This window comes from Triturus cristatus, chromosome 6 (genome assembly GCF_964204655.1).
Source record: "Triturus cristatus chromosome 6, aTriCri1.1, whole genome shotgun sequence".
NCBI lineage: Eukaryota > Metazoa > Chordata > Amphibia > Caudata > Salamandridae > Triturus > Triturus cristatus.
Genome location: NC_140589.1, coordinates 603382552 through 603405527, shown reverse-complemented (window position 1 = coordinate 603405527; position 22976 = coordinate 603382552).

Here is a 22976-nt window from a genome sequence, read left to right as displayed (position 1 = left end):
TACTGAGGAGATTTGTAAAGAAGCTACATTGTCATTGTTGCGTCATTTATCTACCTTTCATCACAAAGTGCCTCTCTCAAAACTGCAATATTGTCGACAAGAAGTGACCTACTTAGGTCATCTCTTATCGAAAGAGGAAAGAAAACTGACCCCAGAAAGAATTCAGGCCATTGCACAATTGAGCGTGCCAAGCACACAGAGAGAAGTGCGTGCTTTCTTGGGTATTACTTCATACTGTAGGCAGTGGATCCCGAGTTTTTCTTTGCTGGCAAAACCTTTGATAGCATTAACATGTAAAGATACACCGAATCCCGTCCCGTGGTCTGAAGAGTGTCAGAAAAGTTTTTCAGAATTGCGTAATGCATTATGTTCAGCTCCTGTGTTGGGTACCCCCGACTACGGTATACCCTTTACATTGTATGTTTATGAGAAGGACGGTTGCGCATTGTCAGTGTTAACACAGTCTTTTGGAGACAAACAGCGTCCATGCGCGTATTTTTCTTCGATTTTGGATCCGGTAGCTAAGGCATTGCCGAGTTGCTTGAGAGCCACAGCGGCAGCAGCTGTGTCTATTCAACAGTCTGCTGGGTTAGTGATGAATAACACGTTGATTGTAATGGTTCCGCATGCAGTGGACACATTGTTAAACAAGACCAAGACACAGCACTTAACTAGTGCTCGATTCTCAGGTTATGAATTAACACTGTTAGCGAGTCATGTGCACATAAAGAGGTGCAACACGTTGAATCCAGCTACATTATTGCCGATTTCAGCAGACACAGATGAGATTGAACAGCATGATTGTCTGTTCAGAACAGAAGAAGAAACAAAAGGGAGAGTGGATCTTAAGGATACTCCCCTGGTTGAGAGTGATGGTACCTTATGGGTGGATGGTTCGTGCTTCAAGCTTCCGAATGGTGATACGACTGCTGCATATGCTATCACGACTTTGCACACGATTGTTGAAACTGCACGTATACCACATAATTCGGCTCAAGCAGCAGAATTAATTGCACTTACAAGAGCATGCGTGTTGTCGAAAGGAATGAGAGTGAACATATATACTGACAGTCAGTATGCCTTTGGCGTGGCCCATAGTTTTGGGTGCTTGTGGAAAGAACGTGGGTTCCTGACTTCGCATGGAACTAAGATTCAGAATGGTCAGTTGGTGAATGATCTCCTTGAGTCGTTGACCTTGCCGTTACAAGTTGCGATTGTAAAATGCAGTGCACACAAGAAGGTTACCGATGATGTTGGCCGTGGTAATGCTTTTGCTGACGAAATAGCGAAAGAAACAGCAAAAGATGTTACAACTCGAATGTATGTTGCAGGCCCTGCAAGATGGGTTGGTGATGTTGGAATGTGTGAAGACACGATAGAGAGTGTGAAGTCACTTCAAGCTGAAGCCACAGAGAAAGAATCGAGTATGTGGAAAGAAAGTAAGGGTAAATTGGATGAAAATGGTTGTTGGGTTGATTTGTCAGAACACCGGCGATGGTTGTTACCTGATGCATATGTGCTTCCAGTGGTCACGATGGCACATGGAATGGCGCATATCAGTGTGAAAGGGATTTGTAAGTTGTTGGCTCCAGTATGGCAGAATGCTGGAATTCCCAAGTGTGCGGAGAATGTGGTCAAAAATTGCATGGTATGTTTGAAATACAATCCTGGTAGGGGAACCCCAACTCCAGCTGGTCATTTTGCGCCTCCAACGTATCCGTTTGAGGTTTTGCAGCTAGATTTCATCCACATGGAAAGGTGCAACAATCTGAAATATGTGCTTGTTGTTGTTTGTGCTTTTTCAAGGTGGATAGAAGCATATCCCCTAAAAGACAATACTGCCTTATCCACAGCTAAAGCCCTTGTCAAAGAATGTTTCCCTAGGTTTGGAATGCCAAGAATGGTATGGAGTGATAATGGGAGTGAATTTGTAGGTCAAGTGATGAAGAATGTATGTGAGGGACTAGGTATTAAGCAGAAATTCCACGCTGCAAATCACCCCCAATCAGCTGGACTAGTAGAGTGTTACAATGGCACTTTGAAACTTAAGTTGGCTAAGATTCAGGCGAGTTCTGGTCTTAAATGGCCTGATGCTCTGCCCTTAGCACTCCTATCAACAAGAATGACTGTGCATTCACGAGTGGGACTTAGTCCGTACGAGATTGTGTTTGGCCGTCCGGCCAATATATGGGGTGTGCCAAGACCGACAAAATTCAGCGAAATTGAGCATCCAGTACTGCTTGATTACCTGTATGAATTGACGGCTAAATTGCGTGTTTTACACCAACAGGTGCATGATTCTCTGCCTCAGGTTTCTGAAGCTCCAGGACACCCCATCAGTCCTGGATCATGGGTGCTGGTCAAAAACTTTCAGTGGACGAAAAATGATGAGCCTCGTTGGACTGGCCCCCATCTCGTCCTTCTCTCGACGAGGTCAGCTGTTCGAGTGAAAGGGAAAAAGAACTGGATCCACGGCGTTCATTGCAAGAGGGCCCCTTTGCCTTTGCCTTACGACCAGTGGGTCCAGGAAGGGATCGCTGACTCAGAGACTGAGACTGTGCCTCATTTTCTGCCGTTTAGCGATGCACGAGTAAAAGGAACGCTTTCTGAGAAGGAAAGCGATGACATTTTGCAAAAAGCTGTGCCACCGTCAATTCGATTGGACACTACAGAACCTGAACTTTTGTTTCAAGACCAAACAGTACCTGGGAAAAGTCATTACAATCTGAGGTCAAAGACTATGGACAAATAAAAATTCCTTTCCCTTGCTATTTTTTTAAAAATATTACACCTCTCCCATCTGAAGGATTTTGTTTTTTGTTTTTCGAACCACCATCCGGGTTCAGCTGTAGGGTCGCAGTGCCAAGACTTTGGGGTACAAGCCGGCGACGCTAGGTCAACGGTCTGGTTGGTCTAGGGCATTCCCTGGACTGACAGGTGTACTCCTTAGCAGAAAAACCTCACCCGCCGCGAACAGCACGATTAGAGGATGGAGTTTTTCGAGATGGAGAGATCCGCTGAGGAAATACATTTTAAGAGCAGAATATGTAAAGTAATGAATAGCAAACGTTTTGTAATATTATGTCTGTTTGTACTATTTAGCATGATGATGTTTTCTGTAGGTTATGTATTATTGTCTTTTCAAGTGCCGTTTGCACCCACTATACAGCCCATACCTCTTCCTACTGTTCCCTCACACTCTTTCTACCCTCTGCCTGAACACGAACAAGCTAGACGTTCTGAGTTCGTAAACAATTCGTTTATTCAACTCCTACACCAGCACCAACTAGTTATGAACACAACAAATTGCTGGGTGTGTGGTTTGATGCCAAATACCATTGATAAGGGTATCCCGTATCTAGTTTTGCCGTTTAGCTTTGTTTGTAATGACCGATCATATACATGGTTGCCCCCTGATTTCTTGGGCACGTGTTATGTCGCAAATTTGCTACCGCTGACATTTACTGCCGCCTCTGATTATCACAAGACCAGAGTTGTGAGAGGCGTTGCCAGTAACGAGGATACTGCCGGTCAGGAAGCGGGAGACTTCTTCTTGGGTTTCCTGCCGTTTTGGGGACCAATGGTCAATAGCAGGAACCTGAGACAACTGACTCATGTAGTTGAATCCACTGTTAATGTAACGGCTGGTGCCCTTGGTAACTTGACAGCTGAGCTCCAAGCGGATCGCCTCATGACGTTGCAGAACCGTATGGTTCTAGATGTCATACTTGCAGACCGTGGTGGTGTATGTAAGGTTATCCGATCAAGCTGCTGTATTTTCATACCAGATAACGCCCTTGACAGTCTATCACGCCATTTCCAAACTGCATAAGATTTCCGAATCCATTCATGTGGATAAAGGAGACTGGTCGATAATGGGGTGGTTCTGGGGACTGATATCAGCTTGGGGATGGAAGATGGGGATGGAAGATTCTAATAGTCACTGGGACGATCTTAGCCATTCTTTTCCTGTTCTGTCTATGTATACAGTGTGCTCCTGTAATGTGTAGCCTCTGTGTTACATCATGTGTAAGGAAACCTGTATCAAGTGACGAGCTAAGCAATAGGATGATGCTACAGCAACATCTTCATGACTTTATGAATACAGACCTGGACTCAGATTAGTATGATTATAGTTATTGCCTATGTAAGGACAAAAGGAGGGTCTGTGGTACTGTAAATTTCGGAACCATGTTGGTAGCACGGTCCTACCAGTTCGATTGTGATATCAGCGAACCGCAAATGACTAATGCGGTATGTATGAGTGTTTTTTCCTCGATGAATTCACCGCGTATACGATACTACATATTAGACCCTCGGGTTCCATTTTAGAATGGTAACCATTTTGTGGTTGCCCTCACATAGACTGCGCATTAAGGCCATGCCTAGGCCTAATGGACACGCAATCCACCTGTGACTTCTTTGTGACCTGTGAAAACTGACTCCGCGGCCCGAGGTCAGTCCTGTCCAGCCGGTTCCTTTTACTGCGGCCAAATGGGATTATCATCAGGGCCCGACACATCATAAAGTTGTGATCCCACACGAACCCTGACTAATCTCTTTCACACCTGACTCTGTTTCCTACTTTATGGCTTGTTTTACGCGAAGGGGGTGCCCGTTTTATTGGGGTCTGCTGATATCTGATGAGGGTTCTGAGCCTCGCTGGGTAAATAATTATGGGCTGACCAAGCTGAAATGTGGGATTATCGTCATGACTTTGCTCTTTCTTTGAAGCGAAAATATGTGAATGACCACTTGTAAAATAGGGGCGGTGTTGCCCAGAGCGTAATATTCTGTATATAAGAAAAGACTGGGTTTTGGTTCAGGGCAGTCTCCTGAGAACATACACCGTGCACTACTTCTCGGATACCTGTAATTGGTCTGCAGCCAATAAATATGATCTTTGACTTCACCTAGAAGACTCTGTGTTTCTGTAGTCTGAAACAGGAAGAACTCGAAGTCTTCGGGTGCGACCCCTGGTACCGCTGGGTTGGTTCTGAAAAACCCAGTACTTCACCATGCATGGTCTGATGTGCTGCCAATGCCCTCCATTTAGCATGATGTACCAGTCCACTCCTCCTGCCCTCCATTGCCCAATTCTATGGCCCATCATTGACCTCCTGCTTAGCCTCTGTGCTTAGCTTGCTGCCCCTATTCTCCTTCCCCCTGCTCTCTGATGTCTTTGTGCATTCCCCTGCTCCATCCTTCTTGCCCACCATGTTCCATGGACCTGCCACTCCTATCTACTGTGAGTGTTCTGTTGAGCTGCCACTCCCCTCCCACCTGCCTAGCATTGTATGCTGACTGTAACCTGTCCCTGCCACCTCCAACCTGCCTGTCCACATGCCATGCCCCTATCCCCTTCCTCCTGTCCTCCATGGTCCATTTTACTACCACACCCTTCTGCCCTCCCTGGTCTGTTGTGCTGCAACTGCTCCTCCTGCTTCCCGCCCGCGCGGTCTGTTGTGAGGCCCCTTCCCCTGAACTCTCTTGTCTGTGCCCAGGTCCTGACCCTCCCTTCTATCCTCCATGGTCCTTTGTGCATGCCCCTGCACCCTCCTTCTTGCCCATCATAGCCATTGTGCTGCCACTAACCCTCCTGCTTGCCATCGAGGTCTTCTATGCTGCCATGGCCCCTCCCACCTTCCCTGTGTGGTCAGCTAGCTGCCCCTGACCCCCTCCCACCTTCCCTCCATGGTCTGTGTGTATGCCATCATAGTCTCACTGTTGCTCTCCATGGTGTGTCTTGTTTCTAGTGCCCTTCCTGCCTGACCTCCATGGTCATCTTGCTGCTCCTGCCCTGCCCTCTTGCCCCAGTCCTCTGTTTCCATGTGCAGATCCCTATTCCCTACCTCCTGGCTTGTCTGTTCCATTGTAATGCACCTGATCCGTCCCTCCTGCCCTTTATGGTCTGTTATGCTGCAGCTTTCTCTCCTGTCCGTCCATTATGGTCAGCTAGCTACCATTGCCTCTTTCCACTCTGTTCTCTGTTGTCCATGTGCATGGTTCTGTCCCCTCCCTATTGCTTTCTATGGATTGTTGTGCTGCACTCCCGTCCTGCATGCCCTTTGTGGTGTGTTGTGCTGCTGCAAACCCTGATGCCTGCCCTGTAGGGTCAGTTTGGTGCACCTCTCCATGTCCCTCCTGTCCTCTGTTATCCGAGTCCATGTCCCTACCCCAATTCCTCCTGCCTTCCATGATCCAATGTACCATACTTGCGAACATTTTGAACTTGGTAAGAGGGAGATTTTGAAAAAAAACTGGGGTATTGATTTTCCCCTTTGAGTTACATTGAAAAAGAGGAGATTGTAGACAGGAGACAGATCAAATAAAGCCCATTTGAGCTTAAAAACATTGGACGTTTCCTGGCTGAAACGGGTCTGTTGGCATGTATAATTGTACTACCACTGCCTCTTCCTTCTGCCCACAATGGTCTATTATATTGCCACAGACTCTCTTGCCAGTCCTATATTGTTGGTTTGTTTCCCCTGCCCCCCTTTCCACTGCCCTCCATAGTCTGTTGTGCTGCCACTGCCCTTCCTGCCTGCCCAGTGTGGTCCAATTGTTGCCTCTGCACTCTCCTACCTGCCTTCAATTTTCAGAGTCTGTACCCCTGGCCTCTGCATCTCAACAGTATCCCAATGAACAACTAGATTGCTAACATTCCATATTTATTACAAAAGAGTGGGACGCCTGATGTCATCTTGATGTAATCAAAACTGTAATACCTAGAGCATTTCCTTTAGAAATTACATATATGAGAGGGTCTTATTTGCATCAAAATTATGGTTAGTGCTCTAAAAAACTAAAATGAGGACATATTTTCCGAGTTTTCAAATAGCGACAAAGAACTTTTAAATTATTTGTAATCTTTATGTTTTTTTATCCAGTTGACCACTTGATTAAATGTTGCACTTAGGGGAGAGGATGTGGTGTTACTTCCAGAGCTTAAGACTTTGCAACTGGGGAACCAGGTTGGAGTTTCTTGCATTAGCTCAACATTCTGTGATTCTGGTCAAATCACTTAATCTCCCCATGTCTACAACCAAAATGAATTTGATCTTGTGTGATGTAACCGATGCTCATGTAAAGCACTCCAATACCTGACAAGTCTGCACTATATAAAACTGCAAATACACACAAAATAAGTGTTTTGCACACTTCTGTCATTGGGCTGCATGTGGGCTACATCTCAGTGATATTTGTGCTGCATTTGGGCTCTTTTGTCTCTGGTGGCCATCTTGGGAGATTTATTTGTTATGAAGTTTCCTAATTTCCTCATTTACTGCAGTCTCCTCAGTAGGAAATACTTTTAGTTTTTTACTTTGGCTCCATCAAGAGGACATTCAGATGTGTCACACATTTGCCATAAATTCTGAATGTTAGCACTCTAGTTGCTCATCAGATCACTGTAGTAAAGCTACTGCTCACCAGGGAAGTCTGCTGCTGGTATTCAAAGTGCATGTTTCAGTCTGCATGTCAGAATTCTTTTATGAAATAGAAGAGGATTTGAGAAGTCAAAATGTGCCCTAATTTTTCTTTCTGCAGCACTAATCAAATTTCTATGGCAAAATGACCCCCTCATTTTGTTCCTTTGTAAATTAATTTTTTTAAGTGTTACCACTTTATTCCAATCAAGATGGTTTCAGGTGTGCCATACTTTTGTGATAAGTAAGACTGTTAGCGCTCTAGTTGTTCGTTAGAACACTCTGGGACATTCTGTCATTGGGCTATACTTGGGCTGCATCTGGGTGATATTTGTGCTACATTTGGGCTCTTTTGTCTCTGGTGGCCATTTTGGGAGACTTATTTGTTATGAAGTTTCCTAATTTCCTCATTTACTACAGTCTCCTCAGTAGGAAATACTTTCAGTTTTTTAATTTGATTCCATCAAGAAGGCATTTAGATGTGTCACACATTTTCCATAAATTCATAATTTTAGCCCTCTAGTTGCTTATTAGATCACTGTCGTAAAGCTACTGCTCACCAGGGAAGTCTGCTGCTGGTATTGAAAGTGCATGTTTCAGTCTGCATGTCAGAATTTTCAAAATGTGCCCTCATTTTTCTTTCTGCAGAACTAATCATACTTTCTATGGCAAAATGAACCCCCTCATTTTGTTCCTTTTTAAATTAAATGTTTTAAGAGTTACCACTTTATTCCAATCAAGATGGCTTCAGGTGTGCAATACGTTTGTCATAAGTAGGACTGTTAGCACTCCAGTTGTTCTTTAGAACACTCTGGGAAGCTGCAGTAGAACACAAAGGAATCAATTGACCATCTCTGCCCTTGTTGGATGGACATGTTTTACTGAGAATGTCAGACTTCATTCTCACATGACTGAGAAAGATAATGTGAATTTACAGAAAATATGCTCTCAGGTTAGCTTATAGATCACCTTCCAAACCTCAGTGGGAAAAGCATGAGAAAATAGTTTTCTCTCAAACATGATTCATGATATCACAGCAGAAGGCTTTTTCACATGGTAAAATCACCTTGGAACACACCACAATTCCAATAATGAGTATGGTACCATCAACAAATGATTTATAATGTAACTAAAGTCTTAAAACCTTCTATTAACTGCAATGCTTTTTAATGAGGTGCTATCATGTATATTGGTCCCAAGATGGCTGCAAACACTTCTTGGATGAAGTACTGACAGCCAATCAGATCTCACGACGAGATGTGTGGTTAGGCTCCCCCCAGATATATCTATCTTTTTAACTCTAATTTTCTCAGGAACTACTGAACGGATTTATACCATTTAAGCAAAAGGCACGAGTCTGAACTGAGGACTACCTCTTTGCCAAATTTGGTGTAATTCCGTTCAGCAGTTCGGGCTGCAGCTGCGTCAACAGGTCCTATGGGAAAATGCATAGGGAAAACGCGTTTTGGAACCCCCCTTTTTTCTCGGCCCCCGCTTGAGGAATCACCGTGAAATTTTCAGGATAGGAGCGGACCAGAGCTGGCCAAAAGTTTGGAAAATTTCACGAAGATTCGTCAATTGGCGCCAACGTTATTCCAAATAGAATGTTGCGGATTTCCTATGGAAAATAGGTCCTAACTCTAACTACCTACTGGCGACTGCCAGTAGGTAATATATAATATGTGTATATATATATATATATATATATATATATATATATATATATATATATCCAAAAACAGAGTTACCCCATTTAGAAGAGCCAACTTGCAGGTAGGTAAAAAATCTTCGTTTATTGCGCAAATTATCAGCGCAGTGGAGGGAAACAAAATCTAAATATATTGGTGAGCCTGACGCGTTTCATGCTTCTCGAGCATTTCTTCAGAGGCTTGAGTGCACTTTTCATGGAGCACCGGCTGATTAAATTCCAAACACCTGCCCCAGTGGGCGTTGGCTCTCCCAGAGCCTGCTGGTGTTTGTAGTTCAAATCGTTTTGCTGCAGTGAGCTGCTCCCATAAAAATGTCAATGTTCTTAGAAAATATTACCACTGTGGGTCTGGAAATCGTTCCACTGCCTCTGGGCTGTATATTTGAAAACCTGCACACACGACCTTCCTGCCCTCAGCGCTGCCTGCCAGGTGACTGCAGCTCGGTCCACTTCAGAAAAAACCATAGGTTTCAGGCACGTTATAGTTTGGAATTAGCATTTAAAAAACCTCAGGAATTCACTGAAAAAACCATAGGTTTCAGGGGTGTTATAGTTAGCTGGACTTTTCACTTGTACAAAACCATTGAAGTTCCCCCGTTATAGTTAGTTCAGCTAACTATAACTCGCGCGCCCGCAATGCACTGCTGATGACGTCACATATTACATCACTCATGACATGGTCAGTGACATCACTCATGACATCACTGATGACATCTCAAATGACATCACTGATGACATCATCCAGCGAATGTGTGTTTTTCTGAAAATTAAATATGTTTTATATATGTATATCTCAAGGTCGATGGAAGAATAAATGGGTATATAAGTGTCTAAATAGATGATTTGTGTTTGAAAAATTGATTGTGTAACTGACTGATTAAGTGTATCATAGTGAATACATGGCTTAGTGAGTAATGTTTAAATATGTAAATATCTGTATCAGTCTCTCACTTTGTGTATAAGTGGCTGCATGGGTTTGGTTTGTGAGTAGCTACATGGGTGTCTATATAGGTTATTAGATGGTTTTTTGAGTATCAGTCTGAGTGTCTGCATGGTTCGGTGGGGGGTATTACGTAGTGCATAGATGCATGAATGAGTGACTCACTGTTTGTATGTGTTGAAGACAGCATGTGTGCAGGACTGTATGGGTGGATGAGTGTGTGTATGGGTGTGTTAGTGAGTGAATGACTGTCTCAATAGTGTCTTTATGAGTAACTTCATATGTTTTAAACTAGTATATGTGACTATTGGTGTATATAAGTGAGTATATGTGAGAGTGAGATATTGAAAGAGTTCATGTATGAATAAGTATGTGTTTCTATAAGTGATTGTTTAAAAGACTAAGTATGTGTATGTTTCCGTAGAAGTAAGTGTGGTGGTGTGTGTATAACTGTATATGCAAGTAAATGTCTGTTTGATTCTTTATTAGCATGAGTGACTATGTGTGTGAGTAACTCTATGGATGAGTGGCATTGTGTAACAGGATGCATAGGTGTATGAGTACATATGATGAGTGAGTACATGTATGAGTGACTGTATAGGACTGTTGGTGAATGAGTGGATGTGTATGTGGATCTTAGAATTACTGAAGAGGTTGTTGTAACTGGTATTGGTATGTCCATTGTTTTGAAAATTTTAGTCTCTATTTTTGAATGTGTGTATCAAAGGTTATATTAGGGTGAGAGGAGGTCTGCCACTCTATCACAAGGATGATGTCATCAGTGATGTCATCAGTGATGTCATTTGAGATGTCAACAGTGATGTCATGAGTGATGTCACTGACCATGTCATGAGTGATGTAATATGTGACGTCATCAGCAGTGCATTGCGGGCGCGCGAGTTTTAGTTAGCTGAACTAACTATAACGGGGGAATTTCAATGGTTTTGTACAAGTGAAAAGTCCAGCTAACTATAACACCCCTGAAACCTATTGTTTTTTCAGTGAATTTCTGAGGTTTTTTAAATGCTAATTCCTAACTATAACGTGCCTGAAACCTATGTTTTTTTCAGTGAATTTCAAAGGTTTTTTAAATGCTAATTTATAACTATGCCTACAGAGATAGGACATGTGAAGAAAGAAGAAAAAATGCACAGAAAGAAAAAAAGAAGTGCATCATGAAGCAACAGAAGTCCTCAAAGACGAAGAAAAGTGCAGGAAGAAGGATAACGTGCAGAAAGAACAAAAAGAAGAGCAGAAAGAAGCCTTGTTGCAAAATCATCCTGTACCCTCAACTTTTTCAGACGGATACTGGTGGTAACTGAGTCTGACTAACCAGTCCTAGAGCCAGTGCTATGTTAAATGACACTTAGAATACAGTGAAAACACCTACATACACTAGGAAACATTATGCGTTGGGGTCCCCCTGTGATTAGCATGACCTCCTCTGTAAGCCCCTAGTATATAATAGGGCAGGGGGATTAAAACTACCTCTTAAAACAGGCCACAGAGCGTTTTTGCACACGTTAACTCAGGCCCCGTCCCCTCCCTTCACCACTGTGTAAACGCGCCCTGTGGCTGTTCTAAGTTGAGAGATTAAGTCCCCTTGAATCCTAAGGGTCCCTAGGGTCAAACTAGACCACTAGGTACCTCCAGTAAGTGCCACAGAGCTGCGTTGCAGAGAGGTGTAAAAAGGGGCTTGGCCTCAGAACACCTGTCTGCAGCGCAGCTCCCTGGCGCATACTGGAGATGCCTGTTGGGCTAGTTGGCCCTCAGGGACCCTCAGTATTGAAGAGGAATTAATTCCCCAACTTACAACTCGCCAGGGGGCGCGTTTGCTGAGTGCTGCAAGGAGGGGGCGTGGCCTCCGGCACGATGCCAGTCTTTTATTTATTTTAATTTTTTAAGAAGGGGGGCTGTGTGATTCCCCTTCTTATTCTAATTTATTGGCCCTGATGACCCCATCCCCCAGGGCCTGTCTCCTAATTATATTTTTTTTACCCCAATCCCCAGGGCCGGCCACTGTTTTTAATTATTTTTAAAAAATATATATTTATAGACACACCTAGGACATGCTGGACAAACCGTACGTACCTATCACCATGACGATTTGTGTGATATTCATTAAAAGGCGACTATGCATACAATGAATCCACGTGGAATGTATTTACACCACTAGTGAAGCTCTGACATGTCTGATGCCCTACCGTGCCTAATCCCGGTAGACACCCTTGTCGTTTATTTATACAAACATGGGTAGCTATTGGCGGGCACATTTAATACACATGCACACCAAGCCATTCAAAGGGGATTCGACAAAAATTCGACCAAAACTATGCAAGAAACCCCCCTCACGGTTAATAAAACACACATCCACTGCCGGATGTGTAATACTTTTTATTTTACTCTCTGGAAAGGGGACGAACATCACTTGAGAGTCACAGCGCGCTCCTGGCAGAGCCCAATGCTGTGTTACACCCACCATTGCCTGCTGAGTGCCACACACCTCTTGGTTGTATTCCACTAGCTAGTGCATATGCTATGACACTCTCTAGCCCATGTGCACTGTAACACCACCCCGTGAATATGTCATGCCACACTTGTCTTCGCACGGGTTATATTGCCGCATCTAACGTGCCTTCCTCGATGTGTATGTTATAACGCACAGCGCTATGCCATACATATTACAATCTGGGATCCATATCTTTGTCACAGTGCATATGCAACGTTACACTCCCCAGCACATATTTTATATTACAACTTTAGAGACTAGTTAGGTTACACAACACTGCCCTGTGCATATTACACTCCAAGGCACATATCACATAGCACGCGCTAGTGCCTGTGCTATCTCGCGCTCACCAATGAATCTGTCATTGCGCACAATGTATTGCATATTATATTTCACGCCCGGTTCATCTTATATCACACTTTTTGGTGCATAGTTTATACCATACACTATATCTAGTTTTCATTTTCACTCGTGCTCTCAGGACTATGTTCTATATAACACTGTGTTCACCCACCCTTTTCACGGGCATTACATTTTGCGATAGGGGGTGGAGGGTCAGGGGGTGTTTCTGCCAAGTGAGCCCGGAGTCACAGTCACAAACGTCCTCTTCTTCCTGAATAAAGTGAGATTATGCTGCATACATATTTTAAGTAGTTTGCACAGACACACGTTTTAAAAACAATAAAGTTCCTAATACCAGCCTTCTCTGAACAGTTAGCTTGCTGCCCCATCCCCCTCCTCCCTATCCTCTGTTGTGTGAATCCAAGGACTAGCCTCCTCCCTCCTGCCATACATGGTCTGATGGGCTGCCACTGCCCTAAATTTAGTATGATGTACCAGTCCACTCCTCCTGATCTCCATTGCCCAATTCTATGCCCCATCATTGACCTCCTGCTTAAACTCTGTGCTTAGCTTGCTGCCCCTATTCTCCTTCCCCCTGCCCTCCGATGTCTTTGTGCATGCTCCTGCTCCATCATTTTTGCCCACCATGTTCCATGGACCTGCCACTCCCCTCCCACCTGCCTAGCATTGTCAGATGACTGTAACCTGTCCCTGCCACCTCCACCCTGCCTGTCCACATGCCATGCCCCTATCCTCTTCCTCCTGTCCTACATGGTCCATTGTACTGCCACACCCTTCTGCCCTCCCTGGTCTGTTGTGCTGCAACTGCTCCTCCTGCCTGCCCCGTGCGGTCTGTTGTGAGGCCCCTTCCCTTGAACTTTCTTGTCTGTGCACAGGTCCTGACCCTCCCTTCTATCCTCCATCGTCCTTTGTGCATGCCCCTGCACCCTCCTTCTTGCCCATCATAGCCATTGTGCTGCCACTAACCCTCCCACTTGCCATACATGGTCTTCTGTGCTGCCATGGCCCCTCCCACCTTCCCTGTGTGGTCAGTTAACTGCCCCTGACCCCCTCCCACCTTCCCTCCATGGTCTGTGTGTATGCCATCACAGTCTCACTGTTGCTCTTCATGGTGTGTCTTGCTTCTAGTGCCCATCCTGCCTGACCTCCATGACTATCTTGTTGCTCCTGCCCTGCCCCCTTGCCCCCAGCCCTCTGTTTACATGTGCAGACCCCTACTCCCTCCCTCCTGGCTTTTCTGTTCCATTATAATGCCCCTGATCCATCTCTCCTGCCCTTTATAGTCTGTTATGCTGCAGCTTTCTCTCCTGTCTGTCCATTATGGTCAGCTAGCTACCATTGCCTCTTGCCCCTCTGTTCTCTGTTGTCCATGTGCATGGTCCTGTCCCCTCCCACTTGCTTTCTATGGATTGTTGTGCTGCACTCCCGTCCCGCATGCCCTGTGTGGTGTATTGTGCTGCTGCAAACCCTGATGCCTGCCCTGCAGGGTCAGTTTGGTGCACCTCTCCATGTCCCTCCTGTCCTCTGTTATCCAAGTCCATGTCCCTACCCCATTTCCTTCCATGATCCAATGTACCATACTTGCGAGCATTTTGAACTTGGTAAGAGGGAGATTTTGAAAAAAAACTGGGGTATTGATTTTCCCCTTAGAGTTACATTGAAAAAGAGGAGATTGTAGACAGGAGACAGATCAAATAAAGCCCATTTGAGCTTAAAAACATTGGACGTTTCCTGGCTGAATCGGGTCTGTTGGCATGTATGGTTGTACTACCATTGCCTCTTCCTTCTGCCCACAATGGTCTATTACATTGCCACAGCCTCTCTTGCAAGTCGTGTATTGTTGGTTTGTTGCCCCTGCCCCCCTTTCCACTTCCCTCCACAGTCTGTTGTGCTGCCACGGCCCTTCCTGCCTGCTCAGTGTAGTTAAATTGTTGCCTTTGCACCCTCCTACCTGCCTTCAATTTTCAGAGTCCGTGCCCCTGGCCTCTGCCTCTCAACAGTATCCTAATGAACAACTAGATTGCTAACATTCTATATTTATTACAAAAGTGTGGAACGCCTGACGTCATCTTGATGTAATCAAAACTGTAATACCTAGAGCATTTCCTTTAGAAATTACATATATGAGAGGGTCTTATTGGCATCAAAATTATGGTTAGTGCTCTAAAAGACTAAAATAAGGACATATTTTCTGAGTTTTCAAATAGCGACAAAGCACTTTTAAATTATTTGTTATCTTTATGTTTTTTTATCCAGTTGACCACTTGATTAAATGTTGCACTTAGGGGAGAGGATGTGGTGTTACTTCCAGAACTGCAGACTTTGCAACTGGGGAACCAGGTTGGAGTTTCTGCTTCAGCTTGACATTCTGTGATTCTGGTCAAATCACTTAATCTCCCCATGTCTACAACCAAAATGAATTTGTTCTTGTGTGATGTAACCAATGCTCATGTAAAGCACTCCAATACCTGACAAGTCTGCACTATTTAACACTGCAAAAACACAAAATAATAAGTGTTTTGCACACTTCTGTCATTGGGCTATATTTGGGCTACATCTGGGTAATTTTGGGCTACATTTGGGCTCTTTTGTCTCCGGTGGCCATCTTGGGAGATTTATTTGTTATGAAGTTTCCTAATTTCCTCATGTTCTGCAGTCTCCTCAGTAGGAAATGCTTTCAGTTTTTTACTTTGATTCCATCATGAAGGTATTCAGATATGTTACACATTTGCCATAAATTCTGAATGTTAGCACTCTAGTTGCTCATTAGATCACTGTAGTAAAACTACTGTTCGCCATGGAAGTCTGCTCCTGGTATTAAAAGTGCATGTTTCAGTCTGCATGTCAGAATTTTTTAATGAAATAGAAGAGGATTTGAGAAGTCACTCAAAATGTGCCCTCATTTTCTTTCTTCAGCATTAATCATAATTTCTATGGCAAAATGAACCCCCTCATTGTGTTCCTTTTTAAATTAAATGTTTTAAGTGTTACCAGTTTATTCCAATCAAGATGGCTTCAGGTGTGCCATACTTTTGTCATAATGAAGACAGTAAGCGCTCTAGTTGTTTTTAAGAACCCTCTGGGACATTCTGTCATTGGGCTATACTTGGGCTACATCTGGGTGATATTTGGGCTACATTTGGGCTCTTTTGTCTCTGGTGGCCATCTTGGAAGAATTATTTGTTATGAAGTTTCCTAATTTCCTCATTTACTGCAGTCTCTTCAGTAGGAAATACTTTCAGTTTTTTACTTTGATTCCATCAAGAAGGCATTCAGATGTGTCACACATTTGCCATAAATTCAGAATGTTAGCACTCATTTTGCTCATTACATCACTGTAGTAAAGCTACTGCTCACCAGGGAAAACTGCTGCTGGTATTGAAAGTGCATGTTTCAGTCTGCATGTCAGAATTTTTTAATGGAATAGAAGAGGATTTGAGAAGTCACTCAAAATGTCTTTCTGCAGCACTAATCATACTTTTTATGGAAAAATGAACCCCCTCATTTTGTTCCTTTTTAAATTAAATGTTTTAAGAGTTACCACTTTAATCCAAGCAAGATGGCTTCAGGTGTGCCATACGTTTATCATAAGTAGGACTGTTAGCGCTCTAGTTGTTCTTTGGAACACTCTGGGAAGCTGCAGTAGAACACAAAGGAATCAACTGACAGTCTCTGCCCTTGTTGGATGTACATGTTTTACTGAGAATGTCAGACTTCATTCTCACATGACTGAGAAAGATAATGTGAATTTACAAAAAATAAGCTCTCAGTTTAGCTTATAGATCACCTTCCAAACCTCTGTGGGAAAAGCATGAGAAAATATTTTTCTCTCAATCATGATATCCCAGCAGAAGGCTTTTTCACATAGTGAAATCACCTTAGAACACACCACAATTCCTAAAATGAGTATGGTACCATCAACAAATGATTTAGAATGTAACTAAAGTCTTAAAACCTTCTATTAACTGCAATGCTTTTTAATGAGATGCTATCATGTATATTGGTCCCAAGATGGCTGCCAACACTTCTTGGATGAAGTGCTGACAGCCAATCAGATCTCAGGATGAGATGTGTGGTTAGGCTCCGCCCACATATATATATGATTTTACTTTTGATTTTCTCAGGAACTACTGAACAGATTGACTCCATATATGCAAAAGGCACATCCCTGAACTGAGGACTACCTCTCTGCCAAATTTCAAGTAATTCTGTTCAGCTGTTCGGGCTGTACCTTGGACTAAAGGTCCCTATTGAAAATTGCATGGGGAAAACGCGTTTTGGGACCCCCCTTTTTTCTCAGCCCCAGCTTGACGAATCCCCCCCGAGACTTTCAGGGTAGGAGCGGAGCGGAGCGCCCCATCTATTTTGAAAATTTCGCGAGGATTCGTCAACCGGCGCCAAAGTTAATCCAAATAGAATGTTGCGGATTTCCTATGGAAACACGGTCCTAACTATAACTATGTACTGGCGACCGCCAGTAGATAATATATATACGCGCTCACTCCCAATCTCTTCAAGACTCGGAAAGCACTCTACGGGAAACTCCTGCAATCTTTTAAATCCTTTATTGCGTTGCAAGCATGAAAAACATGACGCGTTTCGGCTATGCCTTAGTCGAATGTTCTCATTGAACGCGCCAAAAAGCGGAATATTTAAAAGTGCAATACGTAAATCACATGACAAAGTAAGGCATGGAAATTAACAAAGGACAATCTCCTTACAAAATATGGCGCCATATTGGAGTGTAGTTTTGAAATGCTCAAATGCAAATTCGCAATGATTTCTAATAAACTACTTACATCTTCCAAAAAGTTTTTACTCATATTAAGTTCCTTATTATGAAGGAGACCCATAAAACTATATCACCGTGTATCGGCATTATCGGTGTCCATATTGCATTATAGCACCATAAATTAGCAACCACTTACTCATTATTAGTGTCATGGCAACAGACTGTTGATTTTAGACAGCGTATGATTAAACATTTTACATATTCCTGAATTCAACGCCGTATATCGGCTTTCTCGATAATATGCTGAACTAACAATTATTACGCCGTGTATCGGCTTCAACTTCATCATAGTTCATCACATCACCACAGTCTGCTGATTCACATAAAAATGTCACATAAAAATAAACCTACAAGGAATGATCAAAAATAGAGCACTTAGCTGACACAAATTATTAGTAAAAAATGTTGTCGTAATTTTCATAATTCATACAATTAGCATCGGCATATTCAACCAACAAAACTCCACTGTATATTTCATTTGGTTCAGTCCCCTAGATGAACCGCCAGTTCTTCCTCTACATTCATACCAAAGGGGTTCTTGGTTCCCAGGTCTATGATGTATCATGATTCTAACCTGCAAAGTTTTTTAATTCTGTCCACCCCTTATACTTATTGGGACATGATCCAACCCATAATAACGTAACAGCTCCCTGTTACTGTTGTGTTTCTCAGAATAGTGTCTCGCAACGGGATAGATAACATCCCCCTTAGTTATGGCATGCATGTGCTCCAAGATACGTATCTTGACACAATGGATCGTGCTACCAATGTAGCGTAAGCCACACGGGCACTCCAAACAATATACCACATAATTAGTGTTGCATGTTAGAAACTTCTTAATAGGCCAAGGTTTCTTTAGGCCAGTTACTAGATAGGTGGATGTCTTCTTACTGCCCACGCAAGCCTTGCATTTTCCACAAGGGAAAAAACCCTTAAGATCCCTTAGGGTTCCGGCTGCCTTGGGTTTCGTAGGAAAATGACTCTGTACCAGATTATCCCTTAACGATCTGGCTTTCCTGAAAGTTACCAAGGGGACAGAAGGAATATCCGAGCCTATGATGTTATCAGTTTTTAGGATATGCCAATTCTTTCTCAAGATCCTTCTTAACTCATTAGCATTACTTGAGAAAGTCGTCACCATCCTGAATTTGTTTTCACCTGCCTCGTTTACCTTTCCTCTCTTACTTTCTTCTTCCTTTTTCTTTGTATTTTTATCATTGTTTAGTAGAGTAACTCTAGGTATGTTCCTGACTCTTTGAAGGCTCGTATCAAGATACTCTTTATTATACCCTCTCACTAAGAATCTATTAGTACTCTCTTGTGTCGCATTATCAAGATCCCCTTCCCTAGTGCTATTGCGTTTCAAACGCAGAAATTCCCCATAAGGGATATTCCTGACTAGCCCAGGGAGAGGATTACTAGCGGCATGCAAGGTTGAATTGCCTGCCGTGGGTTTACGGTACAAAGACACAAACAACTGATTGTTCTCCACTCTGATTTTAAGATCTAGGAAATTAACTACTTCCGAGCTTACTTCCCCACTGAATTCCATATTTACAACATTCTTGTTCAGATTATTGATATGTTTTTCATGCTTGCAATGCAATAAAGAATTTAAAAGATTGCAGGAGTTTCTCGTACAGTGCTTTCCGAGTCTTGAAGAGATTGGGAGTGAGCGCGTACATGTAAACACGAATGCACCTTCGCGTTAAAAGCACCCGTCCAGAGAGTGCGCTGTCTCAAGGTGCAGATGGAGCAGTGAGATATATATATATATATTACCTACTGGCGGTCGCCAGTAGGTAGTTATAGTTAGGACCCTGTTTCCATAGGAAAACCGCAACATTCTATTTTGAATAACTTTGGCGCCGGTCGACGAATCCTCGCAAAATTTTCAAAATAGGTGGGGTGCTACGCTCCGCTCCTACCCTGAAAGTCTCGGGGGGATTCGTCAAGCGGGGGCTGAGATAAAAGGGGGGTCCCAAAACGCATTTTTCCCATGCATTTTTCCATAGGACCTTTAGACACAGCTACAGCCCGAACGGCTGAACAGAGTTCCTTGAAATTTGGCAGAGAGGTAGTCTACAGGTCAAGGAAGTGCCTTTTGTAGGTTTGGTGTAAATCTGTTCAGTAGATTCTGAGAAAATAGCCTTTAAATCAATATATATATCTGAGCCAGCTTACGGTGCGCTTACGGTGCGCTTACCGTACGCGTATGGTGACGTGCGTGAGCGCGATTCTGATTGGCTGTTCGATCTAAGTAAACATTCGAATTGGTCGAAATCAGGAAGCGGCGGCCGCCATTTTCTCTCTCGCACTCTGAGGGGGGCAGCAAAAACAAAGACAACAACCATCTAAAGGGGCAGTATATTCAGATCTTAACCACCCACCATCGATATAGGTGTCCCCATAAAACCTGCAAGGCCAAAAAAACAATTTTATTTTTTTTCGAAAAATCGGCGATTACGCTTACCGTACGCGTACGGTTAAAATAATTAAAAAAAAAAAATTATCCACACTATCCCCACCCCGTGTGCAAATGGTGCCCGAAGGACAACATTTGTGCATGGCTTATCTTTGAATTGAAAGTACAAATGAATACCTTTTCACAACGAAGCGCATAATATGTCCCCCACGTGCGCACGGTGCGCGAAGCGCATCGTGCGTACATGGCCCATCCCGCGTAACGTGGGCACGCGGTGCGCACAGCGCACCGCGTGACCACCGTGCGTGCACAGCACTAACTGCGTAAAGTGGGCGCCGCGTGCTCACTGTGCGCGCACGGTGCGCAAAGCGCACCGTGCGCGCACGGAACGAACTGCGTTAACTGGGCGTGCACGCCACGAATGGCGTAAAGTAACTTAGCATTTAAAAAACCGTACAAATTCACTGAAAAAACCATAGGTTTCACACACGTTATAGTTAGGAATTAGCATTTAAAAAACCTTGCAAATTCACTGAAAAAACCATAGGTTTCACACAAGTTATAGTTAGCTGTACATTTCACTCGTAAAAAACCAATGAAATTCCCCCGTTATAGTTAGTGCAGGCAACTATAACTCACGCGACCGCAATCCTCTGCTGATGACATATGTGTCTTTATGAAAAAAAAATATTTGTAATATATGTATAGCTAAAATTTAATGGAAGAAGACATGGGCAAATAAGTGTCTAAATACAGTATTAGCATCAGCAGAGGATTGCGGTCGCGTGAGTTATAGTTGCCTGCACTAACTATAACGGGGGAATTTCATTGGTTTTTTACGAGTGAAATGTACAGCTAACAATAACTTGTGTGAAACCTATGGTTTTTTCAGTGAATATATATATATATATATTACCTACTGGCGGTCGCCAGTAGGTAGTTATAGTTAGGACCCCTTTTCCATAGGAAATCCGCAACATTCTATTTTGAATAACTTTGGCGCCGGTCGACGAATCCTCGCGAATTTCTCAAAATAGGTGGGGCGCTACGCTACGCTCCTACCCTGAAAGTCTCGGGGGGATACGTCAAGCGGGGGCTGAGATAAAAGGAGGGTCCCAAAACGCGTTTTTCCCATGCATTTTTCCATAGGACCTTTAGACAGGGCTACAGCCCGAACGGCTGAACAGAATTACTTGAAATTTGGCAGAGAGGTAGTCCTCAGGTCAAGGAAGTGCCTTTTGTAGGTTTGGTGTAAATCTGTTCAGTAGATTCTGAGAAAATAGCCTTTAAATCAATATATATATCTGAGCCAGCTTACGGTACGCTTACGGTACGCTTACCGTACGCGTACGGTGGCGTGCGCGAGCGCGATTCTGATTGGCTCTTAGATCTTAGTAAACATTCGAATCGGCCGAAACCAGGAAGCGGCGGCCGCCATTTTGTGTGTTTCACTCAGAAAAAAAAGAGTGATAACAAGAAAAGGGGGCAAGGAGGAGAGTTACAGACCCCCTTACATTTGTGAGGGGGTCAAAGAAGGACAGAAAAGTACAAAGAAAACATTAATTGATTTAAAAAAAAATCACGGGGTACGCGTACAGTAAGCTCACCGTACGCGTACGGTAAAAAAAAAAAAAAAAAAGAAATGAAATGCAGATTTAAGTGTTTAGATATTAGGGGGCTCTAAAAAGAGCCGTTGTGTTTATGAAGTGATTTTTTATTGGTACCTACAAGTAAGTACCGATGCAGAGTCTAAGGTTCAAGAGGAAGACTCTGTTCCCTTCATCATTGAAGTGCACACCATCTCCTCTATAAATGTCTTGCATGTCGTAACGCAAGTTGTTGTGGTAAATGGCACCCATACCATAGTCACGGAGGAAAGCAGAAACAGATTTGTTGACGTGCTTTCTTGCTTTGTCAATTTGCGGACAGAAATGATTGGACCAGTTCCATTTTTGCCTTTGGCATATGTTGGAAAACACAAAGGCAGTTTTAGGGAAAAGAGAAAACAGTTGTGCAAAGGTGTCCTTCATAAGCATTTCCAGACCTACCCCAGTCAAAGTGCCTAGGTCATTGCCACCACAGTGCACTATTATGAGGTCAGGGTGTTGGATTTGCATGAAGGATTTCACCAATGGCATCAATTGGTGCCACTTTAACCCTCTCTGACCAATCCATTTAATGTCTACATTTGGTAAAGCAAGGTCTCTCACCATATCTGTTTTCTCTGCAAACTTTTCACTCCAGAAGACATAGCTGTGCCCTACAATCCACACTGTGAACATCTTCCAAGGAGATCTGGATGCACTCAGGAGGTGTAATTCAGTAGAATGGTAAAAAGAAATGAAAAACAGTTTGGAAATGGAGGCATACATATTTTTTTATAAAAAAAAAGAACTGATTGGCTGTTTCATACCATTCTACACTAAAAACTAGGCTGTATGTGTAAATTTATAGAAGCATGTTTTGTATTGGTACAGAAAAATGTGTTACCAAAGAACAGTACTATGGATTTGCTGTAAGGTTTGAAAAGTCAATCACTCTTGCTCTGTGGAATTGAAACATTGTTTGGCGAACTTCTGACCTAACTCCACACAGCAGTGTTCCATGAGCTGTTGCTATGGTAGCAGGCAGAAGTCAAGTTGGGGGAAGGGTACTAGGCAGAAGTCAAGTTGGGGGAAGGGTACTTTAAGAAAAGGGTTGGTTTTCAACCAATAGAAATGTGTGATTACATTTGAAAAAATGGGGGAAGCACTGAGATTTGAAACTTACATGTATAGGTGTGGAAAAATAGAGGGAAACTTTGCCATTATCT